The following is a 26,150-nucleotide window of genomic DNA, read 5'->3' as shown; positions in this document are numbered from 1 at the left end:
GGGCCTCCATGAGAGAAGACCAAGCAACACGCGCCCCGAGGAGTGTCTTGCCACATGTCAACACTGTGTCTGACTGAGCGCCTCCAGGAGAGAGGCCCAAGCAAGACGCGCCCCGAGGAGCGTCTTGCCACGTGTCAACACTGGGTCTGACTTAGCGCCTCCAGGAGAGATGCCCAAGCAAGATGCGCCCCGAGGAGCGTCTTGCCACGTGTCACCACTGGGTCTGACTGAGCTCCTCCAGGAGAGAGGCCCAAGCAAGACGCGCCCAGAGGAGCGTCTTGCCACGTGTCACCACTGGGTCTGATTGAGCACCTCCAGGAGAGAGGCCCCAGCAAGACGCGCCAAGAGGAGCGTCTTGCCTTATGTCAGCACTCGGTCTGACTGAGCGCCTCCAGGAGAGAGGCCCAAGCAAGACGCGCCCCGAGGAGCGTCTTGCAAAATGTCACTACTCGGTCTGACTGAGCGCCTCCAGGAGGGAGGTCCAAGCAAGACGCGCCCCGAGGAGCGTCTTGCCACATGTCAATACTCGGTCTGACTGAGCGCCTCCAGGAGAGAGGCCCAAGCAAGACGTGCCCCGAGGAGCGTCTTGCCACATGTCAACAATGAGTCTGACTGAGGGCCTCCAGGAGAGAAGCCCAAGCAAGACACGCCCCGAGGAGCGTCTTGACACATGTCAACACTGGGTCGGACTGCGGGCCTCCATGAGAGAAGCCCAAGCAAGATGCGCCCCGAGGAGAGTCTTGCCACATGTCAACACTCGGTCTGACAGAGGGCATTCAGGAGAGAGGCCCAAGCAATACGCGCCCCGAGGAGCGTCTTGCCACATGTCAACACTGGGTCTGACTGAGCGCCTCCAGGAGAGAGGCCCAAGCAAGACGCGCCCCGAGGAGCGTCTTGCCACATGTCAACAATGGGTCTGACTGAGGGCCTCCAGGAGTGAGGCCCAAGCAATATGCGCCCGGAGGAGCGTCTTGCCACATGTCAACACTGGGTCTGACAGAGGGCCTCCAGGAGAGAGGCCCAAGCAAGACGCGCCCCGAGGAGCGTCTTGCCACATGTCACCTCTGGTTCTGACTGAGCGCCTCCAGGAGAGAGGCCCAAGCAAGACGCGCCCCGAGGAGCGTCTTGCCACATGTCAACAATGGGTCTGACTGAGGGCCTCCAGGAGAGAAGCCCAAGCAAGACGCGCCCCGAGGAGCGTCTTGACACATGTCAACACTGGGTCTGACAGAGGGCCTCCACGAGAGAGGCCCAAGAATGACGCGCCCCGAGGAGTGTCATGCCACATGTCACCACTGGCTCTGACTGAGCGCCACCAGGAGAGAGGCCCAAGCAAGACGTGCCCCGAGGAGCGTCAGGCCACATGTCACTACTCAGTCTGAATGAGCGCCTCCAGGAGAGAGGCCCAAGCAAGACGCGCCCCGAGGAGCGTCTTGCCACGTGTCAGCACTGGGTCTGACTGAGCGCCTCCAGGAGAGAGGCCCCAGCAAGACGCGCCCCGAGGAGCGTCTTGCCTTATGTCAGCACTCGGTCTGACTGAGCGCCTCCAGGAGAGAGGCCTAAGCAAGACGCGCCCCGAGGAGCGTCTTGCCTTATGTCAGCACTGGGTCTGACTGAGCGCCTCCAGGAGAGAGGCCCCAGCAAGACGCGCCCCGAGGAGCGTCTTGCCTTATGTCAGCACTCGGTCTGACTGAGCGCCTCCAGGAGAGAGGCCCAAGCAAGACGCGCCCCGAGGAGCGTCTTGCCACATGTCAACAATGGGTCTGACTGAGGGCCTCCAGGAGAGAGGCCCAAGCAACATGCGCCCGGAGGAGCGTCTTGCCACATGTCATCACTGGGTCTGACAGAGGGCCTCCAGGAGAGAGGCCCAAGCAAGACGCGCCCCGAGGAGCGTCTTGCCACATGTCACCTCTGGTTCTGACTGAGCGCCTCCAGGAGAGAGGCCCAAGCAAGACGCGCCCTGAGGAGCGTCTTGTCACATGTCAACACTGGGTCTTTCTGAGCGCCTCCAGGAGAGAAGCCCAAGCAAGACGCGCCCCGAGGAGCGTCTTGCCACATGTCAGCACTCGGTCTGACTGAGCGCCTCCAGGAGAGAGGCCCAAGCAAGACGCGCCCCGAGGAGCGTCTTGCCACATGTCACCTCTGGTTCTGACTGAGCGCCTCCAGGAGAGAGGCCCAAGCAAGAAGCGCCCCAAGGAGCGTCTTGCCACATGTCAACAATGGGTCAGACTGAGGGCCTCCAGGAGAGAAGCCCAAGCAAGACGCGCCCCGTGGAGCGTCTTGACACATGTCAACACTGGGTCTGACAGAGGGCCTCCAGGAGAGAGGCCGAAGCAAGACGCGCCCCGAGGAGTGTCTTGCCACATGTCACCACTTGGTCTGACTGAGGGCCTCCAGGAGAGAAGCCCAAGCAACACGCGGCCCGAGGAGCGTCTTGCCACATGTCAGCACTCGGTCTGACTGAGCGCCTCCAGGAGAGAGGCCCAAGCAAGACGCGCCCCGAGGAGCGTCTTGCCACATGTCAACAATGGGTCTGACTGAGGGCCTCCAGGAGAGAAGCCCAAGCAAGACGCGCCCCGAGGAGCGTCTTGACACATGTCAACACTGGGTCTGACAGAGGGCCGCCAGGAGAGAGGCCCAAGCAAGACGCGCCCCGAGGAGTGTCTTGCCACACGTCACCACTTGGTCTGACTGAGCGCCTCCAGGAGAGAGGCCCAAGCAACACGCACCCCGAGGAGCGTCAGGCCACATGTCACTACTCAGTCTGACTGAGCGCCTCCAGGAGAGAGGCCCAAGCAAGACGCACCCCGAGGAGCGTCTTGCCACATGTCAACAATGGGTCTTACTGAGGGCCTCCAGGAGAGAAGCCCAAGCAAGACGCGCCCCGAGGAGCTTCTTGCCACATGTCAGCACTCGGTCTGACTGAGCGCCTCCAGGAGAGAGGCCAAAGCAAGACGCGCCCCGAGGAGCGTCTTGACACATGTCAACACTGGGTCTGACAGAGGGCCTCCATGAGAGAGGCCAGAGCAAGATGCTCCCCGAGGAGCGTCTTGCCACTTGTCAGCACTCGGTCTGACTGAGCGCCTCCAGGAGAGAGGCGCAAGCAAGACGCGCCCCGAGGAGCGTCTTGCCACATGTCAACACTGGGTCTGACTGAGCGCCTCCAGGAGAGAGGCCCAAGCAAGACGCGCCCCGAGGAGCGTCTTGCCACATGTGAACACTGGGTTTGACTGAGCGCCTCCAGGAGAGAGGCCCAAGCAAGACGCGCCCGGAGGAGCGTCTTGCCACATGTCAGCACTCGGTCTGACTGAGCGCCTCCAGGAGAGAGGCCCAAGCAAGACGCGCCCCGAGGAGCGTCTTGACACATGTCTCCTCTGGGTCTGACTGAGCGCCTCCAGGAGAGAGGCCCAAGCAAGACGTGCCCCGAGGAGCATCTTGCCACATGTCAACACTGGGTCTGACTGAGCACCTCCAGGAGAGAGGCCCAAGCAAGACGCGCCCCGAGGAGCGTCTTGCCACATGTCACTACTCGGTCTGATTGAGCGCCTCCAGGAGAGAGGTCCAAGCAACACGCGCCCCGAGGAGCGTCTTGCCACATGTCAACACTGGGTCTGACTGAGTGCCTCCATGAGAGAAGCCCAAGCAACACGCGCCCCGAGGAGCGTCTTGCCACATGTCACTACTCGGTCTGACTGAGCGCCTCCAGGAGAGAGGCCCAAGCAAGACGTGCCCCGAGGAGCGTCTTGCCACATGTCAACAATGGGTCTGACTGAGGGCCTCCAGGAGAGATGCCCAAGCAAGAAGCGCCCCGAGGAGCGTCTTGCCACATGTCAACACTGGGTCTGACTGAGCGCCTCCAGCAGAGAGGCCCAAGCAAGACACGCCCCGAGGAGCGTCTTGACACATGTCAACACTGGGTCTGACTGAGGGCCTAAATGAGAGAAGCCCAAGCAAGACGCGCCCCGAGGAGAGTCTTGCCACATGTCAACACTGGGTCTGACAGAGGGCATCCAGGAGAGAGGCCCAAGCAATACGCGCCCCGAGGAGCGTCTTGCCACATGTCAACAATGGGTCTGACTGAGGGCCTCCAGGAGAGAAGCCAAAGCAAGACGCCCCCGAGGAGCTTCTTTCCACATGTCAACAATGGGTCTTACTGAGGGCCTCCATGAGAGAAGACCAAGCAACACGCGCCCCGAGGAGTGTCTTGCCACATGTCAACACTGTGTCTGACTGAGCGCCTCCAGGAGAGAGGCCCAAGCAAGACGCGCCCCGAGGAGCGTCTTGCCACGTGTCAACACTGGGTCTGACTTAGCGCCTCCAGGAGAGATGCCCAAGCAAGATGCGCCCCGAGGAGCGTCTTGCCACGTGTCACCACTGGGTCTGACTGAGCTCCTCCAGGAGAGAGGCCCAAGCAAGACGCGCCCAGAGGAGCGTCTTGCCACGTGTCACCACTGGGTCTGATTGAGCACCTCCAGGAGAGAGGCCCCAGCAAGACGCGCCAAGAGGAGCGTCTTGCCTTATGTCAGCACTCGGTCTGACTGAGCGCCTCCAGGAGAGAGGCCCAAGCAAGACGCGCCCCGAGGAGCGTCTTGCAAAATGTCACTACTCGGTCTGACTGAGCGCCTCCAGGAGGGAGGTCCAAGCAAGACGCGCCCCGAGGAGCGTCTTGCCACATGTCAATACTCGGTCTGACTGAGCGCCTCCAGGAGAGAGGCCCAAGCAAGACGTGCCCCGAGGAGCGTCTTGCCACATGTCAACAATGAGTCTGACTGAGGGCCTCCAGGAGAGAAGCCCAAGCAAGACACGCCCCGAGGAGCGTCTTGACACATGTCAACACTGGGTCGGACTGCGGGCCTCCATGAGAGAAGCCCAAGCAAGATGCGCCCCGAGGAGAGTCTTGCCACATGTCAACACTCGGTCTGACAGAGGGCATTCAGGAGAGAGGCCCAAGCAATACGCGCCCCGAGGAGCGTCTTGCCACATGTCACCACTGGGTCTGAATGAGCGCCTACAGGAGAGAGGCCCAACCAAGACGCGCCCCGAGGAGTGTCTTGCCACATGCCAACACTGGGTCTGACTGAGCGCCTCCAGGAGAGAGGCCCAAGCAAGACGCGCCCCGAGGAGCGTCTTGCCACGTGTCAACACTGGGTCTGACTGAGCGCCTCCAGGAGAGAGGCCCAAGCAAGACGCACCCCGAGGAGCGTCTTTCCACGTGTCACCACTGGGTCTGACTGAGCGCCTCCAGGAAAGAGGCCCAAGCAAGACGCGCCCCGAGGAGCGTCTTGCCACATGTCAACACTGGGTCTGACTGAGCGCCTCCAGGAGAGAGGCCCAAGCAAGACGCGCCCCGAGGAGCGTCTTGCCACATGTCAACACTGGGTCTGACTGAGCGCCTCCAGGAGAGAGGCCCAAGCAAGACGCGCCCCGAGGAGCGTCTTGCCACATGTCAACAATGGGTCTGACTGAGGGCCTCCAGGAGAGAGGCCCAAGCAATATGCGCCCGGAGGAGCGTCTTGCCACATGTCAACACTGGGTCTGACAGAGGGCCTCCAGGAGAGAGGCCCAAGCAAGACGCGCCCCGAGGAGCGTCTTGCCACATGTCAACAATGGGTCTGACTGAGGGCCTCCAGGAGAGAGGCCCAAGCAACATGCGCCCGGAGGAGCGTCTTGCCACATGTCATCACTGGGTCGGACAGAGGGCCTCCAGGAGAGAGGCCCAAGCAAGACGCGCCCCGAGGAGCGTCTTGCCACATGTCACCTCTGGTTCTGACTGAGCGCCTCCAGGAGAGAGGCCCAAGCAAGACGCGCCCTGAGGAGCGTCTTGTCACATGTCAACACTGGGTCTTTCTGAGCGCCTCCAGGAGAGAAGCCCAAGCAAGACGCGCCCCGAGGAGCGTCTTGCCACATGTCAGCACTCGGTCTGACTGAGCGCCTCCAGGAGAGAGGCCCAAGCAAGACGCGCCCCGAGGAGCGTCTTGCCACATGTCACCTCTGGTTCTGACTGAGCGCCTCCAGGAGAGAGGCCCAAGCAAGACGCGCCCTGAGGAGCGTCTTGTCACATGTCAACACTGGGGCTTTCTGAGCGCCTCCAGGAGAGAAGCCAAAGCAACACGCGCCCCGAGGAGCGTCTTGCCACATGTCAGCACTCGGTCTGACTGAGCGCCTCCAGGAGAGAGGCCCAAGCAAGAAGCGCCCCGAGGAGCGTCTTGCCACATGTCAACAATGGGTCAGACTGAGGGCCTCCAGGAGAGAAGCCCAAGCAAGACGCGCCCCGTGGAGCGTCTTGACACATGTCAACACTGGGTCTGACAGAGGGCCTCCAGGAGAGAGGCCCAAGCAAGACGCGCCCCGAGGAGCGTCTTGCCACATGTCACCTCTGGTTCTGACTGAGCGCCTCCAGGAGAGAGGCCCAAGCAAGACGCGCCCTGAGGAGCGTCTTGTCACATGTCAACACTGGGTCTTTCTGAGCGCCTCCAGGAGAGAAGCCCAAGCACGACGCGCCCCGAGGAGCGTCTTGCCACATGTCAGCACTGGGTCTGACTGAGCAGCTCCAGGAGAGAGGCCCCAGCAAGACGCGCCCCGAGGAGCGTCTTGCCTTATGTCAGCACTCGGTCTGACTGAGCGCCTCCAGGAGAGAGGCCCAAGCAAGACGCGCCCCGAGGAGCGTCTTGCCACATGTCAACAATGGATCTGACTGAGGGCCTCCAGGAGAGAGGCCCAAGCAACATGCGCCCGGAGGAGCGTCTTGCCACATGTCATCACTGGGTCTGACAGAGGGCCTCCAGGAGAGAGGCCCAAGCAAGACGCGCCCCGAGGAGCGTCTTGCCACATGTCACCTCTGGTTCTGACTGAGCGCCTCCAGGAGAGAGGCCCAAGCAAGACGCGCCCTGAGGAGCGTCTTGTCACATGTCAACACTGGGTCTTTCTGAGCGCCTCCAGGAGAGAAGCCCAAGCAAGACGCGCCCCGAGGAGCGTCTTGCCACATGTCAGCACTCGGTCTGACTGAGCGCCTCCAGGAGAGAGGCCCAAGCAAGACGCGCCCCGAGGAGCGTCTTGCCACATGTCACCTCTGGTTCTGACTGAGCGCCTCCAGGAGAGAGGCCCAAGCAAGACGCGCCCTGAGGAGCGTCTTGTCACAAGTCAACACTGGGTCTTTCTGAGCGCCTCCAGGAGAGAAGCCAAAGCAACACGCGCCCCGAGGAGCGTCTTGCCACATGTCAGCACTCGGTCTGACTGAGCGCCTCCAGGAGAGAGGCCCAAGCAAGAAGCGCCCCGAGGAGCGTCTTGCCACATGTCAACAATGGGTCAGACTGAGGGCCTCCAGGAGAGAAGCCCAAGCAAGACGCGCCCCGTGGAGCGTCTTGACACATGTCAACACTGGGTCTGACAGAGGGCCTCCAGGAGAGAGGCCGAAGCAAGACGCGCCCCGAGGAGTGTCTTGCCACATGTCACCACTTGGTCTGACTGAGGGCCTCCAGGAGAGTAGCCCAAGCAACACGCGGCCCGAGGAGCGTCTTGCCACATGTCAGCACTCGGTCTGACTGAGCGCCTCCAGGAGAGAGGCCCAAGCAAGACGCGCCCCGAGGAGCGTCTTGCCACATGTCAACAATGGGTCTGACATAGGGCCTCCAGGAGAGAAGCCCAAGCAAGACGCGCCCCGAGGAGCGTCTTGACACATGTCAACACTGGGTCTGACAGAGGGCCTCCAGGAGAGAGGCCCAAGCAAGACGCGCCCCGAGGAGTGTCTTGCCACACGTCACCAATTGGTCTGACTGAGCGCCTCCAGGAGAGAGGCCCAAGCAACACGCACCCCGAGGAGCGTCAGGCCACATGTGACTACTCAGTCTGACTGAGCGCCTCCAGGAGAGAGGCCCAAGCAAGACGCACCCCGAGGAGCGTCTTGCCACACGTCAACAATGGGTCTTACTGAGGGCCTCCAGGAGAGAAGCCCAAGCAAGACGCGCCCCGAGGAGCTTCTTGCCACATGTCAGCACTCGGTCTGACTGAGCGCCTCCAGGAGAGAGGCCAAAGCAAGACGCGCCCCGAGGAGCGTCTTGACACATGTCAACACTGGGTCTGACAGAGGGCCTCCATGAGAGAGGCCCAAGCAAGACGCGCCCCGAGGAGTGTCTTGCCACATGTTAACACTGGGTCTGACAGAGGGCCTCCAGGAGAGAGGTCCAAGCAAGACGCGCCTCGAGGAGCGTCTTGCCACATGTCACTACTCGGTCTGACTGAGAGCCTCAGGGAGAGAGGTCCAAGCAAGACGCGCCCCGAGGAGCGTCTTGCCACATGTCACTACTCGGTCTGTTTGAGCGCCTCCAGGAGAGAGGCCCAAGCAAGACGTGCCCCGAGGAGCGTCTTGCCACATGTCAACAATGGGTCTGACTGAGGGCCTCCAGGAGAGAAGCCCAAGCAAGACGCGCCAGAGGAGCGTCTTGCCACATGTCAACACTGGGTCTGACTGAGCGCCTCCAGGAGAGAAGCCCAAATAAGACGCGCCCCGAGGAGCGTCTTGCCACATGTCAACACTGGGTCTGACTGAGGGCCTCCAGGAGAGAAGCCCAAGCAAGATGCTCCCCGAGGAGCGTCTTGCCACATGTCACCTCTGGTTCTGACTGAGCGCCTCCAGGAGAGAGGCCCAAGCAAGACGCGCCCTGAGGAGCGTCTTGTCACATGTCAACACTGGGTCTTTCTGAGCGCCTCCAGGAGAGAAGCCCAAGCAAGACGCGCCCCGAGGAGCGTCTTGCCACATGTCAGCACTCGGTCTGACTGAGCGCCTCCAGGAGAGAGGCCCAAGCAAGACGCGCCCCGAGGAGCGTCTTGCCACATGTCACCTCTGGTTCTGACTGAGCGCCTCCAGGAGAGAGGCCCAAGCAAGACGCGCCCTGAGGAGCGTCTTGTCACAAGTCAACACTGGGTCTTTCTGAGCGCCTCCAGGAGAGAAGCCAAAGCAACACGCGCCCCGAGGAGCGTCTTGCCACATGTCAGCACTCGGTCTGACTGAGCGCCTCCAGGAGAGAGGCCCAAGCAAGAAGCGCCCCGAGGAGCGTCTTGCCACATGTCAACAATGGGTCAGACTGAGGGCCTCCAGGAGAGAAGCCCAAGCAAGACGCGCCCCGTGGAGCGTCTTGACACATGTCAACACTGGGTCTGACAGAGGGCCTCCAGGAGAGAGGCCGAAGCAAGACGCGCCCCGAGGAGTGTCTTGCCACATGTCACCACTTGGTCTGACTGAGGGCCTCCAGGAGAGTAGCCCAAGCAACACGCGGCCCGAGGAGCGTCTTGCCACATGTCAGCACTCGGTCTGACTGAGCGCCTCCAGGAGAGAGGCCCAAGCAAGACGCGCCCCGAGGAGCGTCTTGCCACATGTCAACAATGGGTCTGACATAGGGCCTCCAGGAGAGAAGCCCAAGCAAGACGCGCCCCGAGGAGCGTCTTGACACATGTCAACACTGGGTCTGACAGAGGGCCTCCAGGAGAGAGGCCCAAGCAAGACGCGCCCCGAGGAGTGTCTTGCCACACGTCACCAATTGGTCTGACTGAGCGCCTCCAGGAGAGAGGCCCAAGCAACACGCACCCCGAGGAGCGTCAGTCCACATGTGACTACTCAGTCTGACTGAGCGCCTCCAGGAGAGAGGCCCAAGCAAGACGCACCCCGAGGAGCGTCTTGCCACATGTCAACAATGGGTCTTACTGAGGGCCTCCAGGAGAGAAGCCCAAGCAAGACGCGCCCCGAGGAGCTTCTTGCCACATGTCAGCACTCGGTCTGACTGAGCGCCTCCAGGAGAGAGGCCAAAGCAAGACGCGCCCCGAGGAGCGTCTTGACACATGTCAACACTGGGTCTGACAGAGGGCCTCCATGAGAGAGGCCCAAGCAAGACGCGCCCCGAGGAGTGTCTTGCCACATGTTAACACTGGGTCTGACAGAGGGCCTCCAGGAGAGAGGTCCAAGCAAGACGCGCCTCGAGGAGCGTCTTGCCACATGTCACTACTCGGTCTGACTGAGAGCCTCAGGGAGAGAGGTCCATGCAAGACGCGCCCCGAGGAGCGTCTTGCCACATGTCACTACTCGGTCTGTTTGAGCGCCTCCAGGAGAGAGGCCCAAGCAAGACGTGCCCCGAGGAGCGTCTTGCCACATGTCAACAATGGGTCTGACTGAGGGCCTCCAGGAGAGAAGCCCAAGCAAGACGCGCCCCGAGGAGCTTCTTGCCACATGTCAGCACTCGGTCTGACTGAGCGCCTCCAGGAGAGAGGCCAAAGCAAGACGCGCCCCGAGGAGCGTCTTAAAACATGTCAACACTGGGTCTGACTGAGCGCCTCCAGGAGAGAGGCCCAAGCAAGACGCGCCCCGAGGAGCGTCTTGCCACATATCAACACTGGGTCTGACTGAGCGCCTCCAGGAGAGAGGCCCAAGCAACACGCGCCCCGAGGAGTGTCTTGACACATGTCAACACTGGGTCTGACAGAGGGCCTCCAGGAGAGAGGCCCAAGCAAGACGCGCCCCGAGAAGTGTCTTGTCACATGTCACCACTTGGTCTGACTGAACGCCTCCAGGAGAGAGGCCCAAGCAACACGCGCCCCGAGGAGCATCAGGCCACATGTCACCACCTGGTCTGACTGAGCGCCTCCAGGAGAGAGGCCCAAGCAACACGCGCCCCGAGGAGCGTCAGGCCACATGTCACTACTCATTCTGATTGAGCGCCTCCAGGAGAGAGGCCCAAGCAAGACGCGCCCCGAGGAGCGTCTTGCCACGTGTCAACAATGGGTCTTACTGAGGGCCTCCAGGAGAGAAGCCCAAGCAAGACGCGCCCCGAGGAGCTTCTAGCCACATGTCAGCACTCGGTCTGACTGAGCGCCTCCAGGAGAGAGGCCAAAGCAAGATGCGCCCTGAGGAGTGTCTTGCCACATGTCACCACTTGGTCTGACTGAGCGCCTCCAGGAGAGAGGCCCAAGCAACACGCGCCCCGAGGAGCGTCAAGCCACATGTCACTACTCAGTCTGACTGAGCGCCTCCAGGAGAGAGGCCCAAGCAAGACGCGCCCCGAGGAGCGTCTTGCCACGTGTCAACACTGGGTCTGATTGAGGGCCTTCTGGAGAGAGGCCCAAGCAAGACGCGCCCCGAGGAGCGTCTTGCCACATGTCAACAATGGTTCTTACTGAGGGCCTCCAGGAGAGAAGCCCAAGCAAGACGCGACCCGAGGAGCTTCTTGCCACATGTCAGCACTCGGTCTGACTGAGCGCCTCCAGGAGAGAGGCCAAAGCAAGACGCCCCCCGAGGAGCGTCTTGACACATGTCAACACTGGGTCTGACAGAGGGCCTCCATGAGAGAGGCCCAAGCAAGACGCGCCCCGAGGAGTTTCTTACCAAATGTCAACACTGGGTCTGACTGAGCGCCTCCAGGAGAGAAGCCCAAGCAAGACGCGCCCCAGGAGCTTCTTGCCACATGTCAGCACTCGGTCTGACTGAGCGCCTCTAGGAGAGAGGCCAAAGCAGGACGCGCCCCGAGGAGCGTCTTTCCACGTGTCACCACTGGGTCTGACTGAGCGCCTCCAGGAGAGAGGCCCAAGCAAGATGCGCCACGAGGAGCGTCTTGCCACATGTCAACACTGGGTCTGACTGAGCGCCTCCAGGAGAGAGGGCCAAGCAAGACGCGCCCCGAGGAGCGTCTGACCACATGTCAACACTGGGTCTGACTGAGCGCCTCCAGGAGAAAGGCCCAAGAAAGACGCGACCCGAGGAGAATCTTGCCACATGTCAGCACTGGGTCTGACTGAGCGCCTCCAGGAGAGAGGCCCCAGCAAGACGCGCCCCGAGGAGCGTCTTGCCTTATGTCAGCACCCGGTCTGACTGAACGCCTCCAGGAGAGAGGCCCAAGCAAGACGCGCCCCGAGGAGCGTCTTGCCACATGTCAACAATGGGTCTGACTGAGGGACTCCAGGAGAGAGGCCCAAGCAAGATGCGCCCGGAGGAGCGTCTTGCCACATGTCAACACTGGGTCTGACAGAGGGCCTCCAGGAGAGGGGTCCAAGAAAGACGCGCCCCGAGGAGCGTCTTGCCACATGTCACCTCTGGTTCTGACTGAGCGCCTCCAGGAGAGAGGCCCAAGCAAGACGCGCCCCGAGGAGCGTCGTGACACATGTGAACACTGGGTCTGACTGAGCGCCTCCAGGAGAGAGGCCCAAGCAAGACGCGCCCGGAGGAGCGTCTTGTCACATGTCAACACTGGGTCTGTCTGAGCGCCTCCAGGAGAGAAGCCCAAGCAAGACGCGCCCCGAGGAGTGTCTTGCCACATGTCAACAATGGGTCTGACTGAGGGCCTCCAGGAGAGAAGCCCAAGCAAGACGCGCCCCGAGGAGCGTCGTGACACATGTGAACACTGGGTCTGACTGAGCGCCTCCAGGAGAGAGGCCCAAGCAAGACGCGCCCGGAGGAGCGTCTTGCCACATGTCAGCACTCGGTCTGACTGAGCGCCTCCAGGAGAGAGGCCCAAGCAAGACGCGCCCCGAGGAGCGTCTTGACACATGTCTCCTCTGGGTCTGACTGAGCGCCTCCAGGAGAGAGGCCCAAGCAAGACGTGCCCCGAGGAGCATCTTGCCACATGTCAACACTGGGTCTGACTGAGCACCTCCAGGAGAGAGGCCCAAGCAAGACGCGCCCCGAGGAGCGTCTTGCCACATGTCACTACTCGGTCTGATTGAGCGCCTCCAGGAGAGAGGTCCAAGCAACACGCGCCCCGAGGAGCGTCTTGCCACATGTCAACACTGGGTCTGACTGAGTGCCTCCATGAGAGAAGCCCAAGCAACACGCGCCCCGAGGAGCGTCTTGCCACATGTCACTACTCGGTCTGACTGAGCGCCTCCAGGAGAGAGGCCCAAGCAAGACGTGCCCCGAGGAGCGTCTTGCCACATGTCAACAATGGGTCTGACTGAGGGCCTCCAGGAGAGAAGCCCAAGCAAGAAGCGCCCCGAGGAGCGTCTTGCCACATGTCAACACTGGGTCTGACTGAGCGCCTCCAGCAGAGAGGCCCAAGCAAGACACGCCCCGAGGAGCGTCTTGACACATGTCAACACTGGGTCTGACTGAGGGCCTAAATGAGAGAAGCCCAAGCAAGACGCGCCCCGAGGAGAGTCTTGCCACATGTCAACACTGGGTCTGACAGAGGGCATCCAGGAGAGAGGCCCAAGCAATACGCGCCCCGAGGAGCGTCTTGCCACATGTCAACAATGGGTCTGACTGAGGGCCTCCAGGAGAGAAGCCAAAGCAAGACGCCCTCGAGGAGCTTCTTTCCACATGTCAACAATGGGTCTTACTGAGGGCCTCCATGAGAGAAGACCAAGCAACACGCGCCCCGAGGAGTGTCTTGCCACATGTCAACACTGTGTCTGACTGAGCGCCTCCAGGAGAGAGGCCCAAGCAAGACGCGCCCCGAGGAGCGTCTTGCCACGTGTCAACACTGGGTCTGACTTAGTGCCTCCAGGAGAGATGCCCAAGCAAGATGCGCCCCGAGGAGCGTCTTGCCACGTGTCACCACTGGGTCTGACTGAGCTCCTCCAGGAGAGAGGCCCAAGCAAGACGCGCCCAGAGGAGCGTCTTGCCACGTGTCACCACTGGGTCTGATTGAGCACCTCCAGGAGAGAGGCCCCAGCAAGACGCGCCAAGAGGAGCGTCTTGCCTTATGTCAGCACTCGGTCTGACTGAGCGCCTCCAGGAGAGAGGCCCAAGCAAGACGCGCCCCGAGGAGCGTCTTGCAAAATGTCACTACTCGGTCTGACTGAGCGCCTCCAGGAGGGAGGTCCAAGCAAGACGCGCCCCGAGGAGCGTCTTGCCACATGTCAATACTCGGTCTGACTGAGCGCCTCCAGGAGAGAGGCCCAAGCAAGACGTGCCCCGAGGAGCGTCTTGCCACATGTCAACAATGAGTCTGACTGAGGGCCTCCAGGAGAGAAGCCCAAGCAAGACACGCCCCGAGGAGCGTCTTGACACATGTCAACACTGGGTCGGACTGCGGGCCTCCATGAGAGAAGCCCAAGCAAGATGCGCCCCGAGGAGAGTCTTGCCACATGTCAACACTCGGTCTGACAGAGGGCATTCAGGAGAGAGGCCCAAGCAATACGCGCCCCGAGGAGCGTCTTGCCACATGTCACCACTGGGTCTGAATGAGCGCCTACAGGAGAGAGGCCCAACCAAGACGCGCCCCGAGGAGTGTCTTGCCACATGCCAACACTGGGTCTGACTGAGCGCCTCCAGGAGAGAGGCCCAAGCAAGACGCGCCCCGAGGAGCGTCTTGCCACTTGTCAACACTGGGTCTGACTGAGCGCCTCCAGGAGAGAGGCCCAAGCAAGACGCACCCCGAGGAGCGTCTTTCCACGTGTCACCACTGGGTCTGACTGAGCGCCTCCAGGAAAGAGGCCCAAGCAAGACGCGCCCCGAGGAGCGTCTTGCCACATGTCAACACTGGGTCTGACTGAGCGCCTCCAGGAGAGAGGCCCAAGCAAGACGCGCCCCGAGGAGCGTCTTGCCACATGTCAACACTGGGTCTGACTGAGCGCCTCCAGGAGAGAGGCCCAAGCAAGACGCGCCCCGAGGAGCGTCTTGCCACATGTCAACAATGGGTCTGACTGAGGGCCTCCAGGAGAGAGGCCCAAGCAATATGCGCCCGGAGGAGCGTCTTGCCACATGTCAACACTGGGTCTGACAGAGGGCCTCCAGGAGAGAGGCCCAAGCAAGACGCGCCCCGAGGAGCGTCTTGCCACATGTCAACAATGGGTCTGACTGAGGGCCTCCAGGAGAGAGGCCCAAGCAACATGCGCCCGGAGGAGCGTCTTGCCACATGTCATCACTGGGTCGGACAGAGGGCCTCCAGGAGAGAGGCCCAAGCAAGACGCGCCCCGAGGAGCGTCTTGCCACATGTCACCTCTGGTTCTGACTGAGCGCCTCCAGGAGAGAGGCCCAAGCAAGACGCGCCCTGAGGAGCGTCTTGTCACATGTCAACACTGGGTCTTTCTGAGCGCCTCCAGGAGAGAAGCCCAAGCAAGACGCGCCCCGAGGAGCGTCTTGCCACATGTCAGCACTCGGTCTGACTGAGCGCCTCCAGGAGAGAGGCCCAAGCAAGACGCGCCCCGAGGAGCGTCTTGCCACATGTCACCTCTGGTTCTGACTGAGCGCCTCCAGGAGAGAGGCCCAAGCAAGACGCGCCCTGAGGAGCGTCTTGTCACATGTCAACACTGGGGCTTTCTGAGCGCCTCCAGGAGAGAAGCCAAAGCAACACGCGCCCCGAGGAGCGTCTTGCCACATGTCAGCACTCGGTCTGACTGAGCGCCTCCAGGAGAGAGGCCCAAGCAAGAAGCGCCCCGAGGAGCGTCTTGCCACATGTCAACAATGGGTCAGACTGAGGGCCTCCAGGAGAGAAGCCCAAGCAAGACGCGCCCCGTGGAGCGTCTTGACACATGTCAACACTGGGTCTGACAGAGGGCCTCCAGGAGAGAGGCCCAAGCAAGACGCGCCCCGAGGAGCGTCTTGCCACATGTCACCTCTGGTTCTGACTGAGCGCCTCCAGGAGAGAGGCCCAAGCAAGACGCGCCCTGAGGAGCGTCTTGTCACATGTCAACACTGGGTCTTTCTGAGCGCCTCCAGGAGAGAAGCCCAAGCAAGACGCGCCCCGAGGAGCGTCTTGCCACATGTCAGCACTGGGTCTGACTGAGCAGCTCCAGGAGAGAGGCCCCAGCAAGACGCGCCCCGAGGAGCGTCTTGCCTTATGTCAGCACTCGGTCTGACTGAGCGCCTCCAGGAGAGAGGCCCAAGCAAGACGCGCCCCGAGGAACGTCTTGCCACATGTCAACAATGGATCTGACTGAGGGCCTCCAGGAGAGAGGCCCAAGCAACATGCGCCCGGAGGAGCGTCTTGCCACATGTCATCACTGGGTCTGACAGAGGGCCTCCAGGAGAGAGGCCCAAGCAAGACGCGCCCCGAGGAGCTTCTTGCCACATGTCACCTCTGGTTCTGACTGAGCGCCTCCAGGAGAGAGGCCCAAGCAAGACGCGCCCTGAGGAGCGTCTTGTCACAAGTCAACACTGGGTCTTTCTGAGCGCCTCCAGGAGAGAAGCCAAAGCAACACGCGCCCCGAGGAGCGTCTTGCCACATGTCAGCACTCGGTCTGACTGAGCGCCTCCAGGAGAGAGGCCCAAGCAAGAAGCGCCCCGAGGAGCGTCTTGCCACATGTCAACACTGGGTCTGACTGAGCGCCTCCAGGAGAGAAGCCCAAGCAAGACGCGCCCCGAGGAGCTTCTTGCCACATGTCAGCACTCGGTCTGACTGAGCGCCTCCAGGAGAGAGGCCAAAGCAAGACGCGCCCCGAGGAGCGTCTTAAAACATGTCAACACTGGGTCTGACTGAGCGCCTCCAGGAGAGAGGCCCAAGCAAGACGCGCCCCGAGGAGCGTCTTGCCACATATCAACACTGGGTCTGACTGAGCGCCTCCAGGGGAGAGGCCCAAGCAAGACGCGCCCCGAGGAGCGTCTTGCCACATGTCAACAATGGGTCTGACTGAGGGCCTCCAGGAGAGAGGCCCAAGCAAGACGCGCCCCGAGGAGCGTCTTGCCACATGTCAACAATGGGTCTGACTGAGGGCCTCCAGGAGAGAAGCCCAAGCAAGACGCGCCCCGAGGAGCGTCTTGACACATGTCAGCACTGGGTCTGACAGAGGGCCTCCAGGAGAGAGGCCCAAGCAAGACGCGCCCCGAGGAGTGTCTTGCCACATGTCACCACTTGGTCTGACTGAGCGCCTCCAGGAGAGAGGCCCAAGCAACACGCGCCCCGAGGAGCGTCAGGCCACATGTCACTACTCAGTCTGACTGAGCGCCTCCAGGAGAGAGGCCCAAGCAACACGCGCCCCGAGGAGTGTCTTGACACATGTCAACACTGGGTCTGACAGAGGGCCTCCAGGAGAGAGGCCCAAGCAAGACGCGCCCCGAGAAGTGTCTTGCCACATGTCACCACTTGGTCTGACTGAACGCCTCCAGGAGAGAGGCCCAAGCAACACGCGCCCCGAGGAGCATCAGGCCACATGTCACCACCTGGTCTGACTGAGCGCCTCCAGGAGAGAGGCCCAAGCAACACGCGCCCCGAGGAGCGTCAGGCCACATGTCACTACTCATTCTGATTGAGCGCCTCCAGGAGAGAGGCCCAAGCAAGACGCGCCCCGAGGAGCGTCTTGCCACGTGTCAACAATGGGTCTTACTGAGGGCCTCCAGGAGAGAAGCCCAAGCAAGACGCGCCCCGAGGAGCTTCTAGCCACATGTCAGCACTCGGTCTGACTGAGCGCCTCCAGGAGAGAGGCCAAAGCAAGATGCGCCCTGAGGAGTGTCTTGCCACATGTCACCACTTGGTCTGACTGAGCGCCTCCAGGAGAGAGGCCCAAGCAACACGCGCCCCGAGGAGCGTCAAGCCACATGTCACTACTCAGTCTGACTGAGCGCCTCCAGGAGAGAGGCCCAAGCAAGACGCGCCCCGAGGAGCGTCTTGCCACGTGTCAACACTGGGTCTGATTGAGGGCCTTCTGGAGAGAGGCCCAAGCAAGACGCGCCCCGAGGAGCGTCTTGCCACATGTCAACAATGGTTCTTACTGAGGGCCTCCAGGAGAGAAGCCCAAGCAAGACGCGCCCCGAGGAGCTTCTTGCCACATGTCAGCACTCGGTCTGACTGAGCGCCTCCAGGAGAGAGGCCAAAGCAAGACGCCCCCCGAGGAGCGTCTTGACACATGTCAACACTGGGTCTGACAGAGGGCCTCCATGAGAGAGGCCCAAGCAAGACGCGCCCCGAGGAGTTTCTTACCAAATGTCAACACTGGGTCTGACTGAGCGCCTCCAGGAGAGAAGCCCAAGCAAGACGCGCCCCAGGAGCTTCTTGCCACATGTCAGCACTCGGTCTGACTGAGCGCCTCTAGGAGAGAGGCCAAAGCAGGACGCGCCCCGAGGAGCGTCTTTCCACGTGTTACCACTGGGTCTGACTGAGCGCCTCCAGGAGAGAGGCCCAAGCAAGATGCGCCACGAGGAGCGTCTTGCCACATGTAAACAATGGGTCTGACTGAGCGCCTCCAGGAGAGAGGGCCAAGCAAGACGCGCCCCGAGGAGCGTCTTACCACATGTCAACACTGGGTCTGACTGAGCGCCTCCAGGAGAGAGGCCCAAGAAAGACGCGACCCGAGGAGAATCTTGCCACATGTCAGCACTGGGTCTGACTGAGCGCCTCCAGGAGAGAGGCCCCAGCAAGACGCGCCCCGAGGAGCGTCTTGCCTTATGTCAGCACCCGGTCTGACTGAGCGCCTCCAGGAGAGAGGCCCAAGCAAGACGCGCCCCGAGGAGCGTCTTGCCACATGTCAACAATGGGTCTGACTGAGGGACTCCAGGAGAGAGGCCCAAGCAAGATGCGCCCGGAGGAGCGTCTTGCCACATGTCAACACTGGGTCTGACAGAGGGCCTCCAGGAGAGGGGTCCAAGAAAGACGCGCCCCGAGGAGCGTCTTGCCACATGTCACCTCTGGTTCTGACTGAGCGCCTCCAGGAGAGAGGCCCAAGCAAGACGCGCCCCGAGGAGCGTCTTGTCACATGTCAACACTGGGTCTGTCTGAGCGCCTCCAGGAGAGAAGCCCAAGCAAGACGCGCCCCGAGGAGTGTCTTGCCACATGTCAACAATGGGTCTGACTTAGGGCCTCCAGGAGAGAAGCCCAAGCAAGACGCGCCCCGAGGAGCGTCGTGACACATGTCATCACTGGGTCTGACAGAGGGCCTCCAGGAGAGAGGCCCAAGCAAGACGCGCCCCGAGGAGTGTCTTGCCACATGTCACCACTGGGTCTGACTAAGCGCCTCCAGGAGAGAGGCCGAAGCAAGATGCGCCCCGAGGAGCGTCAGGCCACATGTCACTACTCAGTCTGACTGAGCGCCTCCAGGAGAGAGGCCCAAGCAAGACGCGCCCTGAGGAGCGTCTTGCCACATGTCAACACTGGGTCTGAAAGAGGGCCTCCAGGGGAGAGGCCCAAGCAAGACGCGCCCCGAGGAGTGTCTTGCCACATGTCACCTCTGGTTCTGACTGAGCGCCTCCAGGAGAGAGGCCCAAGCAAGACGTGCCCCGAGGAGCGTCTTGTCACATGTCAACACTTGGTCTTTCTGAGCGCCTCCAGGAGAGAAGCCCAAGCAAGACGCGCCCCGACGAGCGTCTTGCCACATGTCAACAATGGGTCTGACTGAGGGCCTCCAGGAGAGAAGCCCAAGCAAGACACGCCCCGAGGAGCGTCTTGCCACGTGTCAACACTGGGTCTGATTGAGGGCCTACTGGAGAGAGGCCCAAGCAAGACGCGCCCCGAGGAGCGTCTTGCCACATGTCAACAATGGTTCTTACTGAGGGCCTCCAGGAGAGAAGCCCAAGCAAGACACGCCCCGAGGAGCGTCTTGCCACATGTCAGCACTCGGTCTGACTGAGCGCCTCGAGGAGAGAGGCCAAAGCAAGACGCCCCCCGAGGAGCGTCTTGACACATGTCAACACTGGGTCTGACAGAGGGCCTCCATGAGAGAGGCCCAAGCAAGACGCCCCCCGAGGAGTGTCTTGCCAAATGTCAACACTGGGTCTGACTGAGCGCCTCAGGGAGAGAGGTCCAAGCAAGACGCGCCCCGAGGAGCGTCTTGCCACATGTCACCTCTGGTTCTGACTGAGCGCCTCCAGGAGAGAGGCCCAAGCAAGACGTGCCCCGAGGAGCGTCTTGTCACACGTCAACACTTGGTCTTTCTGAGCGCCTCCAGGAGAGAAGCCCAAGCAAGACGCGCCCCGAGGAGCGTCTTGCCACATGTCAACAATGGGTCTGACTGAGGGCCTCCAGGAGAGAAGCCCAAGCAACACGCGGCCCGAGGAGCGTCTTGCCACATGTCAGCACTCGGTCTGACTGAGCGCCTCCAGGAGAGAGGCCAAAGCAAGACGCACCCCGAAGAGTGTCTTGACACATGTCAACACTGGGTCTGACAGAGGGCCTCTATGAGAGAGGCCCAAGCAAGACGCGCCCCGAGGAGTATCTTGCCAAATGTCAACACTGGGTCTGACAGAGGGCCTCCAGGAGAGAGGCCCAAGCAAGACGCGCCCCGAGAAGTGTTTCGCCACATGTCACCACTTGGTCTGACTGAGCGCCTCCAGGAGAGAGGCCCAAGCAACACGCGCCCCGAGGAGCGTCTGGCCACATGTGACCACTTGGTCTGACTGAGCGCCTCCAGGAGAGAGGCCCAAGCAACACGCGCCCCGAGGAGAGTCAGGCCACATGTCACTACTCATTCTGACTGAGCGCCTCCAGGAGAGAGGCCCAAGCAACATACGCCCCGAGGAGCGTCAGGCCACATGTCACTACTCAGTCTGATTGAGCTCCTCCAGGAGAGAGGCCCAAGCAAGACGCGCCCCGAGGAGTGTCTTGCCACATGTCACCTCTGGTTCTGACTGAGCGCCTCCAGGAGAGAGGCCCAAGCAAGACGTGCCCCGAGGAGCGTCTTGTCACATGTCAACACTTGGTCTTTCTGAGCGCCTCCAGGAGAGAAGCCCAAGCAAGACGCGCCCCGAGGAGCGTCTTGCCACATGTCAACAATGGGTCTGACTGAGGGCCTCCAGGAGAGAAGCCCAAGCAACACGCTGCCCGAGGAGCGTCTTGCCACATGTCAGCACTCGGTCTGACTGAGCGCCTCCAGGAGAGAGGCCAAAGCAAGACGCGCCCCGAGGAGTGTCTTGCCACATGTCACCTCTGGTTCTGACTGAGCGCCTCCAGGAGAGAGGCCCAAGCAAGACGTGCCCCGAGGAGCGTCTTGTCCCATGTCAACACTTGGTCTTTCTGAGCGCCTCCAGGAGAGAAGCCCAAGCAAGACGCGCCCCGAGGAGCTTCTTGCCACATGTCAACAATGGGTCTGACTGAGGGCCTCCAGGAGAGAAGCCCAAGCAACACGCGGCCCGAGGAGCGTCTTGCCACATGTCAGCACTCGGTCTGACTGAGCTTCTCCAGGAGAGAGGCGAAAGCAAGAAGCGCCCCGAGGAGTGTCTTGACACATGTCAACACTGGGTCTGACAGAGGGCCTCCAGGAGAGAGGCCCAAGCAAGACGCGCCCCGAGAAGTGTCTTGCCACATGTCACCACTTGGTCTGACTGAGCGCCTCCAGGAGAGAGGCCCAAGCAACACGCGCCCAGAGGAGCATCAGGCCACATGTCACCACTTGGTCTGACTGAGCGCATCCAGGAGAGAGGCCCAAGCAACACGCGCCCCGAGGAGCGTCAGGCCACATGTCACTACTCATTCTGATTGAGCGCCTCCAGGAGAGAGGCCCAAGCAAGACGCGCCCCGAGGAGCGTCTTGCCACGTGTCAACACTGGGTCTGATTGAGGGCCTTCTGGAGAGAGGCCCAAGCAAGAAGCGCCCCGAGGAGCTTCTTGCCACATGTCACTATTCAGTCTGACTGAGCGCCTCCAGGAGAGAGGCCCAAGCAAGACGCGCCCCGAGGAGCGTCTTGCCACATGTCAACAATGGGTCTTACTGAGGGCCTCCAGGAGAGAAGCCCAAGCAAGATGCGCCCCGAGGAGCTTCTTGCCACATGTCAGCACTCGGTCTGACTGAGCGCCTCCAGGAGAGAGGCCAAAGCAAGATGCGCCCTGAGGAGTGTCTTGCCACATGTCACCACTTGGTCTGACTGAGCGCCTCCAGGAGAGAGGCCCAAGCAACACGCGCCCCGAGGAGCGTCAAGCCACATGTCACTACTCAGTCTGACTGAGCGCCACCAGGAGAGAGGCCCAAGCAAGACGCGCCCCGAGGAGCGTCTTGCCACGTGTCAACACTGGGTCTGATTGAGGGCCTTCTGGAGAGAGGCCCAAGCAAGACGCGCCCCGAGGAGCGTCTTGCCACATGTCAACAATGGTTCTTACTGAGGGCCTCCAGGAGAGAAGCCCAAGCAAGACGCGCCCCGAGGAGCTTCTTGCCACATGTCAGCACTCGGTCTGACTGAGCGCCTCCAGGAGAGAGGCCAAAGCAAGACGCCCCCCGAGGAGCGTCTTGACACATGTCAACACTGGGTCTGACAGAGGGCCTCCATGAGAGAGGCCCAAGCAAGACGCGCCCCGAGGAGTTTCTTACCAAATGTCAACACTGGGTCTGACTGAGCGCCTCCAGGAGAGAAGCCCAAGCAAGACGCGCCCCGAGGAGCTTCTTGCCACATGTCAGCACTCGGTCTGACTGAGCCCCTCTAGGAGAGAGGCCAAAGCAAGACGCGCCCCGAGGAGCGTCTTGCCACATGTCAACAATGGGTCTGACTGAGGGACTCCAGGAGAGAGGCCCAAGCAAGATGCGCCCGGAGGAGCGTCTTGCCACATGTCAACACTGGGTCTGACAGAGGGCCTCCAGGAGAGGGGTCCAAGAAAGACGCGCCCCGAGGAGCGTCTTGCCACATGTCACCTCTGGTTCTGACTGAGCGCCTCCAGGAGAGAGGCCCAAGCAAGACGCGCCCCGAGGAGCGTCTTGTCACATGTCAACACTGGGTCTGTCTGAGCGCCTCCAGGAGAGAAGCCCAAGCAAGACGCGCCCCGAGGAGTGTCTTGCCACATGTCAACAATGGGTCTGACTGAGGGCCTCCAGGAGAGAAGCCCAAGCAAGACGCGCCCCGAGGAGCGTCGTGACACATGTGAACACTGGGTCTGACTGAGCGCCTCCAGGAGAGAGGCCCAAGCAAGACGCGCCCGGAGGAGCGTCTTGCCACATGTCAGCACTCGGTCTGACTGAGCGCCTCCAGGAGAGAGGCCCAAGCAAGACGCGCCCCGAGGAGCGTCTTGACACATGTCTCCTCTGGGTCTGACTGAGCGCCTCCAGGAGAGAGGCCCAAGCAAGACGTGCCCCGAGGAGCATCTTGCCACATGTCAACACTGGGTCTGACTGAGCACCTCCAGGAGAGAGGCCCAAGCAAGACGCGCCCCGAGGAGCGTCTTGCCACATGTCACTACTCGGTCTGATTGAGCGCCTCCAGGAGAGAGGTCCAAGCAACACGCGCCCCGAGGAGCGTCTTGCCACATGTCAACACTGGGTCTGACTGAGTGCCTCCATGAGAGAAGCCCAAGCAACACGCGCCCCGAGAAGCGTCTTGCCACATGTCACTACTCGGTCTGACTGAGCGCCTCCAGGAGAGAGGCCCAAGCAAGACGTGCCCCGAGGAGCGTCTTGCCACATGTCAACAATGGGTCTGACTGAGGGCCTCCAGGAGAGAAGCCCAAGCAAGAAGCGCCCCGAGGAGCGTCTTGCCACATGTCAACACTGGGTCTGACTGAGCGCCTCCAGCAGAGAGGCCCAAGCAAGACACGCCCCGAGGAGCGTCTTGACACATGTCAACACTGGGTCTGACTGAGGGCCTAAATGAGAGAAGCCCAAGCAAGACGCGTCCCGAGGAGAGTCTTGCCACATGTCAACACTGGGTCTGACAGAGGGCATCCAGGAGAGAGGCCCAAGCAATACGCGCCCCGAGGAGCGTCTTGCCACATGTCAACAATGGGTCTGACTGAGGGCCTCCAGGAGAGAAGCCAAAGCAAGACGCCCTCGAGGAGCTTCTTTCCACATGTCAACAATGGGTCTTACTGAGGGCCTCCATGAGAGAAGACCAAGCAACACGCGCCCCGAGGAGTGTCTTGCCACATGTCAACACTGTGTCTGACTGAGCGCCTCCAGGAGAGAGGCCCAAGCAAGACGCGCCCCGAGGAGCGTCTTGCCACGTGTCAACACTGGGTCTGACTTAGCGCCTCCAGGAGAGATGCCCAAGCAAGATGCGCCCCGAGGAGCGTCTTGCCACGTGTCACCACTGGGTCTGACTGAGCTCCTCCAGGAGAGAGGCCCAAGCAAGACGCGCCCAGAGGAGCGTCTTGCCACGTGTCACCACTGGGTCTGATTGAGCACCTCCAGGAGAGAGGCCCCAGCAAGACGCGCCAAGAGGAGCGTCTTGCCTTATGTCAGCACTCGGTCTGACTGAGCGCCTCCAGGAGAGAGGCCCAAGCAAGACGCGCCCCGAGGAGCGTCTTGCAAAATGTCACTACTCGGTCTGACTGAGCGCCTCCAGGAGGGAGGTCCAAGCAAGACGCGCCCCGAGGAGCGTCTTGCCACATGTCAATACTCGGTCTGACTGAGCGCCTCCAGGAGAGAGGCCCAAGCAAGACGTGCCCCGAGGAGCGTCTTGCCACATGTCAACAATGAGTCTGACTGAGGGCCTCCAGGAGAGAAGCCCAAGCAAGACACGCCCCGAGGAGCGTCTTGACACATGTCAACACTGGGTCGGACTGCGGGCCTCCATGAGAGAAGCCCAAGCAAGATGCGCCCCGAGGAGAGTCTTGCCACATGTCAACACTCGGTCTGACAGAGGGCATTCAGGAGAGAGGCCCAAGCAATACGCGCCCCGAGGAGCGTCTTGCCACATGTCACCACTGGGTCTGAATGAGCGCCTACAGGAGAGAGGCCCAACCAAGACGCGCCCCGAGGAGTGTCTTGCCACATGCCAACACTGGGTCTGACTGAGCGCCTCCAGGAGAGAGGCCCAAGCAAGACGCGCCCCGAGGAGCGTCTTGCCACTTGTCAACACTGGGTCTGACTGAGCGCCTCCAGGAGAGAGGCCCAAGCAAGACGCACCCCGAGGAGCGTCTTTCCACGTGTCACCACTGGGTCTGACTGAGCGCCTCCAGGAAAGAGGCCCAAGCAAGACGCGCCCCGAGGAGCGTCTTGCCACATGTCAACACTGGGTCTGACTGAGCGCCTCCAGGAGAGAGGCCCAAGCAAGACGCGCCCCGAGGAGCGTCTTGCCACATGTCAACACTGGGTCTGACTGAGCGCCTCCAGGAGAGAGGCCCAAGCAAGACGCGCCCCGAGGAGCGTCTTGCCACATGTCAACAATGGGTCTGACTGAGGGCCTCCAGGAGAGAGGCCCAAGCAATATGCGCCCGGAGGAGCGTCTTGCCACATGTCAACACTGGGTCTGACAGAGGGCCTCCAGGAGAGAGGCCCAAGCAAGACGCGCCCCGAGGAGCGTCTTGCCACATGTCAACAATGGGTCTGACTGAGGGCCTCCAGGAGAGAGGCCCAAGCAACATGCGCCCGGAGGAGCGTCTTGCCACATGTCATCACTGGGTCGGACAGAGGGCCTCCAGGAGAGAGGCCCAAGCAAGACGCGCCCCGAGGAGCGTCTTGCCACATGTCACCTCTGGTTCTGACTGAGCGCCTCCAGGAGAGAGGCCCAAGCAAGACGCGCCCTGAGGAGCGTCTTGTCACATGTCAACACTGGGTCTTTCTGAGCGCCTCCAGGAGAGAAGCCCAAGCAAGACGCGCCCCGAGGAGCGTCTTGCCACATGTCAGCACTCGGTCTGACTGAGCGCCTCCAGGAGAGAGGCCCAAGCAAGACGCGCCCCGAGGAGCGTCTTGCCACATGTCACCTCTGGTTCTGACTGAGCGCCTCCAGGAGAGAGGCCCAAGCAAGACGCGCCCTGAGGAGCGTCTTGTCACATGTCAACACTGGGGCTTTCTGAGCGCCTCCAGGAGAGAAGCCAAAGCAACACGCGCCCCGAGGAGCGTCTTGCCACATGTCAGCACTCGGTCTGACTGAGCGCCTCCAGGAGAGAGGCCCAAGCAAGAAGCGCCCCGAGGAGCGTCTTGCCACATGTCAACAATGGGTCAGACTGAGGGCCTCCAGGAGAGAAGCCCAAGCAAGACGCGCCCCGTGGAGCGTCTTGACACATGTCAACACTGGGTCTGACAGAGGGCCTCCAGGAGAGAGGCCCAAGCAAGACGCGCCCCGAGGAGCGTCTTGCCACATGTCACCTCTGGTTCTGACTGAGCGCCTCCAGGAGAGAGGCCCAAGCAAGACGCGCCCTGAGGAGCGTCTTGTCACATGTCAACACTGGGTCTTTCTGAGCGCCTCCAGGAGAGAAGCCCAAGCAAGACGCGCCCCGAGGAGCGTCTTGCCACATGTCAGCACTGGGTCTGACTGAGCAGCTCCAGGAGAGAGGCCCCAGCAAGACGCGCCCCGAGGAGCGTCTTGCCTTATGTCAGCACTCGGTCTGACTGAGCGCCTCCAGGAGAGAGGCCCAAGCAAGACGCGCCCCGAGGAGCGTCTTGCCA

This window comes from Nothobranchius furzeri, chromosome 7 (assembly GCF_043380555.1).
Source record: "Nothobranchius furzeri strain GRZ-AD chromosome 7, NfurGRZ-RIMD1, whole genome shotgun sequence".
Lineage (NCBI taxonomy): Eukaryota > Metazoa > Chordata > Actinopteri > Cyprinodontiformes > Nothobranchiidae > Nothobranchius > Nothobranchius furzeri.
The sequence above is the reverse complement of the archived record's forward strand: the minus strand, read 5'-3'. Positions refer to the sequence as shown.